The 7,186-nt window shown below is 45.8% G+C and overlaps 1 long non-coding RNA gene across 1 annotated transcript; it reads left to right on the top strand.

Moving 5' to 3' along the window:
• Positions 1 to 4,913: 4,913 nt before the first annotated feature.
• LOC147701430 (uncharacterized) lies at positions 4,914 to 5,595 on the top strand. Its single transcript, XR_015297179.1, has 4 exons — positions 4,914 to 4,994; positions 5,093 to 5,157; positions 5,246 to 5,325; positions 5,413 to 5,595. It is a non-coding gene; the product is annotated as an uncharacterized LOC147701430 (long non-coding RNA).
• The last annotated feature ends 1,591 nt before the right edge of the window (positions 5,596 to 7,186 follow it).

The raw sequence follows: 7,186 nt of genomic DNA, 5'->3' as shown, positions 1-7,186 counted from the left end.
CCAGCTCTGTCCTTCCCTCCGCACGCAGCTCCGTCCCCCTCCCCCTCCCCCATCCCTCTGCCCGCAGCCCTTCTTCGTCCCGGTCCCGCTCCCCCCCTCCCTCCGCCCGCAGCTCCTTCGTCCTGCTCTGCCCCCCCCCTCACTCTGCCCGCAGCTCCGTCGTCCTGCTCTGCCCCCCCCCTTCCCTCCGCCCGCAGCTCCGTCGTCCTGCTCTGCCCCCCTTCCCTCCGCCCGCAGCTCCGTCGTCCTGCTCTGCCCCCCCTTCCTTCCGCCCGCAGCTCTGTCGTCCTGCTCTGCCCCCCCCCTTCCCTCCGCCCGCAGCTCCGTCGTCCTGCTCTGCCCCCTTCCCTCCGCCCGCAACTCCGTCGTCCTGCTCTGCCCCCCCCCTTCCCTCCGCCCGCAGCTCCGTCGTCCTGCTCTGCCCCCCTTCCCTCCGCCCGCAGCTCCGTCGTCCTGCTCCGAGGCCCTTTTACAAATCTCATGATAAGCTCCAAATACAACACTCGATTTAAATTCAGCCATGAAACGCTTGCCATGATCCATCCGGTTCTCCAAAAGCTGGGCTAGGAAGGTCTGTTGGTCGATATATCTCCACTTGCGACCCCCCCTCCCCAATTTCTTGTATACTCAATTGGGCAAGTCGTCTTGTTATTACGTGCTGGAGGCAACCCCATGGCAAGGCTTAACACAAGTTGATTGTGATCACTCCGATGACACTCCAGTATGAGGAACTTGTAAACCTTCCACGCCTAAGCTTTGAGAAGTGCAATAAAATCTATCACAGACGCCTTTACTCTACTTGTAAATGTTACCTGATTCAAGATCTCCTTAGTTTGCATATCAGTCCTAATTATAAGACCATAACCTGTCTATCACCTGATTCACTGCATTGCCACACAAAGTATGCTCGAAGTTCAAAAAGTTGCAGAAATCAGACCCCACTGCTCCACCGGCTATCATCGGAGATGGGGCATAGTCTGAGGTTGGAATCCCTTCCACCATAAGACCACATAAGCCACATTTATGTCCGTTAGAATAACTTCTAGAGCAGAGGCAAGAGAATCAATAGTTCGTGTATTACTATTAACACAATTATTGTGGTAAAAATATTTAAATATCATTGAAGTTTCGTCACTTGGGAATTGTCAATCTATTTGAAAGAAAGGAGAGTCCAAATAAGTCTGTTATCTTGACTGGCAGCGTGAGTTTTCCAAGAGTTAATAGTCCCCCACTCTGATGGCCAGACGATGCCACAGTTGCAGGTGAGAATACATAGTGAAAACCATTTACGTGTACAGTAGACAATAGCCAGTTCTCTTGTAAACATACAGCATGCTTCTCAGATATTAAAGACACCCAGTTGCTATCATTCAGTTTATTGCTGTGTCCCATAATATTCAGAAGAGGCAGGACATATCGCGTGCCTGTTGCTCCCTCGCAATATTCCAGAAGAGGCATGACATATCGCATACCAGTTCCCTCCGCCCGCAGCTCCGTCGTCCTGCTCTGCCCCCCTTCCCTCCGCCCGCAGCTCCGTCGTCCTGCTCTGCCCCCCCTTCCCTCCGCCCGCAGCTCCGTCGTCCTGCTCTGCCCCTCCCCCTTCCCTCCGCCCGCAGCTCCGTCGTCCTGCTCTGCCCCCCCCTTCCCTCCCCCCGCAGCTCCGTCGTCCTGCTCTGCCCCCCTTCCCTCCGCCCGCAGCTCCGTCGTCCTGCTCTGCCCCCCCTTCCCTCCGCCCGCAGCTCCGTCGTCCTGCTCTGCCCCCCCCTTGGAGTAATGTCATGCTAGCTGCTCTCAACTAAACACGTTCAAGAAAGTAGTTGCCAACACTGAGAAGTGTCCACTAAAAATGTTGAGTGAGTCGTCCTAGGGCAAATTTTAAAACTGCTCCTCTTGCACTCTAGCTAGCACCCACCCCAGCATATGATGGTGATGCAGTCCTTTTGGGACGCGTCCCAACCACTGGGCATGGATGTGTGGAGTGTCTCCTCGAATGTGATGCTGGCACAAATAGCAGGCTCACCTCTACTATGAGCGTTGCATCATAATTCAGGGGTTGAGAATCTTTTTTTCAATCTAGCAATAATCTGAATGCTATGTAATAACACATTTATTGCGCTATCAAGTACAACTTTCGGGATGGACTGGTTGCCATGCTACTCTTTTCTACAGTATGGTACAATGTGCCATTGTTATTTTTTTATTTTAAAATGCTACGCTTTGCGTATCGATACATCGTTATAGTTTTTACTTCTGTTGGCTTGGATGCTCTTTATATTTTTTTACTTGGTCCCACCTCAACAAGTATATGTCCTTTTATTTTATTTTTTTAAACACTGGCTTTATTAAATTGATTCAAATACACCTTCTAGTACAAGTTGTACCGACTGAGTTAAGTAATGTGTATGTAAGCTTAGAAGTAGTGTTCTGCTGTGTGACATATTTAGTTTGCTTGACGTCATACAGGTGACGTGCCGCTGTCTGCAGTGAGCGTTTCACCCACTGAGCTACTTCACCACACCTGGCACGTGTCACCTGCAGGTCACAAGACGACCCCTGCAGCAGGCACATCAACACTCTGAGCTGCTTCACGTTGTTTCAAACGTGGTACCAGAGCAAGTCCATTAACGCTGGACATACCTCCCCAGTACAGTGCCCGGAAGCTTACTGCAGCTAGATTAGATCTGTGCAACAGGCGCCTTAACCCTGTCATCTATCTACAAAGCAGTCTGTTGGTGACGAACACAAATGCGTTATTATAAGTTCCCCTTTGTTTTCAGATTCTTTCTGCAGAGTTTATATAAATCCTGCATTTGTACCGCCAGCCTGCATTCATGACCGTCCTTCCTGGCTCCGCCCTGCAGCCCCCCCCACCCCTCTTCTCCCTCAGTTTTCAGATGCTCACAGTAAATTCTAAGCACTTATAGTACTACTGATTTATTCATTCATATTTTCTCTCTCTCTCTCGCATGCCTGCCTGTCTTCCTTCACTCACCCCCGCCCAATGCCTGCTCCGCGCTCTCCACCTGCCTGCCACCCTCCCTGTGCCCAGCAGCCTCCTCCGAGGGTCTCCCTAACTCCCCCCCACCCTCCCAGTGATAATCCACTCCCCTGCTCTTTTCAAAAACTCGTCACTTGTGCCACTCAGCTCACAGACAGGACACCCAGGCTCCCTCCTTTCCCCTCTGCTGGGGGCCAAATAATTTTATTTTTCTGTTTCAGGTTGCTCCGTGGACTATGTCCAGCCATGGCATCAACAATTTGAGCAGCGACGAAGGTTCCCGCAGGCACAGATCCGGGGCCACCGGCGGCCCGTAATTAGTTTCCTTTTATTTCCTGCAGGCCTGTTGCGGAGTTGTGCAGGAAGACAACTGGCAGCGGAATTGGCAACACCGCGGGTGCACTTAAACCCAGCAGCAATTCGGATGATGTCATACAGGTGACGTGCCGCTGTCTGCAGTGAGCGCTTCACCCACTGAGCTTCTTCACCACACCTGGCACGTGTCACCTGCAGGTCACAAGACGACCCCTGCAACAGGCACATCAACACTCTGAGCTGCTTCACGTTGTTTCAAACGTGGTACCAGAGCAAGTCCATTAACGCTGGACATACCTTCCCAGTACAGTGCCCTGAAGCTTACTGCAGCTAGACTAGATCTGTGCAACAGGTCCCTTAACCCTGTCATCTATCTACAAAGCAGTCTGTTGGTGACGAACAAACTGAGCCACGAATGCGTTACTATAAGTTCCCCTTTGTTTTCAGATTATTTCTGCAGAGTTTATATAAAGTCAGACAATCAGGCGGCAATACTGTGGCTCATATAGGAATGCATTACAACCACTGCATTACAACCAGGGCTGCTTTATCCCTCCCTCTTTTTGGCTCACAACTACCTCACAACTTTACTCTCTATCTCACTCTCTCTCTATCTCACTAGCTCACTCTATTTCTATCTCAATCTCACTCTCACTACCTCAGTATATCACAACTCACTCCCTCAAAAATTCACTACATCACTCCCTCACTAACTCACTCTATCTCACTACCTCACAACTTCACTCTCTCTCTATCTCACTACCTCACTCTCTCTTTCTATCTCACTAAGTCACTTTCACTCTCTTTCACTACCTCACTCTCTCTCTATCTCACTACCTCACAAACTCACTCCCTGTTTCTATCTCACTACCTCAGAACATCCCTCTACCTCACTCTTTCACTACCTCAGTCTCTGCCTCTCACTACCTCACTCTATCTACCTCTCTCTCATTACATAACTCTCTCTACCTCACTACACCACTCTATCTCACTACCTCACTATCTCACAACTTCTCTCTCTCAAAACATCACTACCTCACTCTCTTACTACCTCACTCTCTTACTACCTCACCCTCTAGCTCACAACTTCACTCTCTCTCTCTAACTCACTACCTCAATCACTCTCTATCTCACTACCTCACTCTTTCTATCTCACTAACTCACCATGAAACCCCTGGGTGTCTGTGCGCTTAAAAAGTTTAGAATAACATAACTCACTTTCACTCTCTTTCACTACCTCTCTCTCTCTCACTACATCACTCTATGCTTATATCACTACCTCACAACATCCCTCTCCCCCCCTCACTCTTTCACTACCTCACTCTCTATCTACCTCACTCTCTCTCACTACCTCACTCTCTCTCTATTTCAATACCTCACTCTCTCTCTCTCACTACCTCACTCTCTCTCTGCTAATGCAATAGGTATCACATATGCAAAAAAAGCTAATGCCGATAGAAATGACAATGCCATTTATTTAGGGATACAAAAAAAGATAAAAAAAATAATGAGCAATACCAATAGCTCTACCTATAATATTGCCGAGACCATTGCATTGTAAATGCTTGTTAACTGTATCCACGTTGTTATTCTCTTTGACAGAAACGTGAGATTCATTGGGAAAAGTGGAGGATTACGGAGAAGCATCATTCAACCGCTTTGCGTATTACAGATAATTAAGGTATGAAAAAATACCATTGGGGACATCAGCAATAAGCAAAAATGAACCGGTAATGGGTGAAATGGGAAGTTATAAAAGAGTGTTGCTTCCTTTGACAGATTTGGTTTAACACCAAGGCGAGTCCCTTAAAACAGCTGCCTCATCTGCAGAATAGTGATTCAAGGTAGGTGAAGAAAAAGAATTACATAAGGAGTTTAAAAAGAATAGCTGGGTTCAGGTGTAGTTCAATCACATATTTTTTGTTTGTATAGGATCTACAACAGTTTACCCACTGCCAAATACGGAGAGCTGCTTGGTCATTCAGAATTGGTTAAGAGACAAAAAACTGCAGGTATGAACTTAATGCAAGTGAAAGGTGTCATAAATATCTAGAAGGGTTGAGGGCAAAGATTGATTATTTGTTTTATTTGTGTTATAGATGTTCCCAATTATTACTAAGAAGCCCTGATGAGAGCCCATGGAGAATTCGGTGTGGCTTGAAACGCGTTGGCAATGTCAAATTAAGATGGCAAATATTGTTATGGATGCACGCAAAATTCAGGAAATAATGGACTGAATTGCAGGAACACCAAAGAAAATAAAGTGGTGTCTTTTTGGAATATATATGATACATTGGTCTTGTTTTATATTTATGTCCATGATGTTAATGATACATTGGTCTTGTGTTATATTCATGTTTATGATGTCAAATTAATGTTATTGTAAATTGTGGTTAATGTTCTAAATGTTGTGTAAATTGTCATATATGTAAATATGTATATGTCACTTTATATGTTTTTTTCTATAAGGATGTGAGTTCCTCACACAAAACAAAATAGAGTTATTGAAAAAATAGGGTGAATAAATAACCCAATCACTAAAGGAATATAGTGTGGCTGTTGTGATAAATCAAGTATAAAGATAAGTAGGAGTTTTTGCACGAATACAAAAGACCGCATTGCAGTACTCAACCTAAAACCTGATGCAAAGCTAGAAATAGAACGTCAATGAGGCAAACACTCTGAATAGTAACATGTAATGTACAGTCTTTGAACATGCACTACTTTTTTAAGGAGCTAGCAATTTCCACATTCAATCAAGCGTTTTACTTGCGGTACCATCCTACTATGACTAAAGATTTTTTACTCTTTAAGAAGGAGAGACCGGGCAGCTAGGTCAGACGCACGGATTACAAGTAGCATTTGCTTCTGTATCATGGGATACTTCTTGAAAATAAACAACAGAATAGGAAGCTCATTCCAGATTTCTAGCAGCCTCTAAATCCAAACAGCAAAACAACCTACAATCTCCGACTGATAGAAAATAATCTCCATCAAATAAGTTCTTCAGAGCAGCCTGACCAACTACAATGTCAGTTCTAGAGTCTGAGTCTTGACAATTACATTTTCTGAATATATGGAAAGACATCCATGTAGTTGCTCTACATGTATCCAACACCATGACATTCCTCGACCAGGGAGAAGTTGCTGCTTTACTTCACGGAGAACATGCTCTAGGTTTACTAGGAAAACCTTTGCAGGCTAGCTGATGACAGAGTGAAATACATGCCAATTTTTGGCTGGACACAGCATCTTTGGATGTGGCCTATCATTTATGTAGTGGCCCATAGTTTAAAAGGAAATAATTTGGCCACAAATCTAATGAATGCAATGACCTCACTACTGGGGTGAAGGTATGCTGAAAACTAGTAAGACAATGCGCTGATTCATATGAAAGTCTGAGACTGATTTCTTTAAGAAGGATGTATCCTCATAATGACCCTAATGAAGTAGCAACTAATATAGGGGCCGATTCACAGAACTAACCTGAGACAAAATCCTAAACTTACTACTTTTGGTATTCACAGAAGGCACTTACGATTTACGGTGTTCACAGAAATCACTTGCGACTACTAACTGTAGGTCCGCACCCGGACGGAATTCCAGGACTTGTGCCAGAATTTCAGCACCCGGGCTGGATTCCCCCCTCCGAGTGCATAATACTCTGATGATCATTTCAAGCGCCTACCATCCCCCACCATGCTCCAACTGAAGTCAATTAACACTAACTGCAAGACCAGCACCATAAACCACATAAAAGCAGCACACATTCAAGGAACAAGTTTGGCCACAGAGAGTTCCTGTGTTCATTTGCTGGTCATTGCTATTGGAAAATGTACAACATTAGGAGGAAGAAGAACTTCACAACTGAGG

The sequence above is a fragment of the Lissotriton vulgaris genome, chromosome 7 (assembly GCF_964263255.1).
Source record: "Lissotriton vulgaris chromosome 7, aLisVul1.2, whole genome shotgun sequence".
Lineage (NCBI taxonomy): Eukaryota > Metazoa > Chordata > Amphibia > Caudata > Salamandridae > Lissotriton > Lissotriton vulgaris.
Note: the sequence above shows the minus strand (reverse complement) of the source record. Positions and strands in the feature narration are given on the sequence as shown.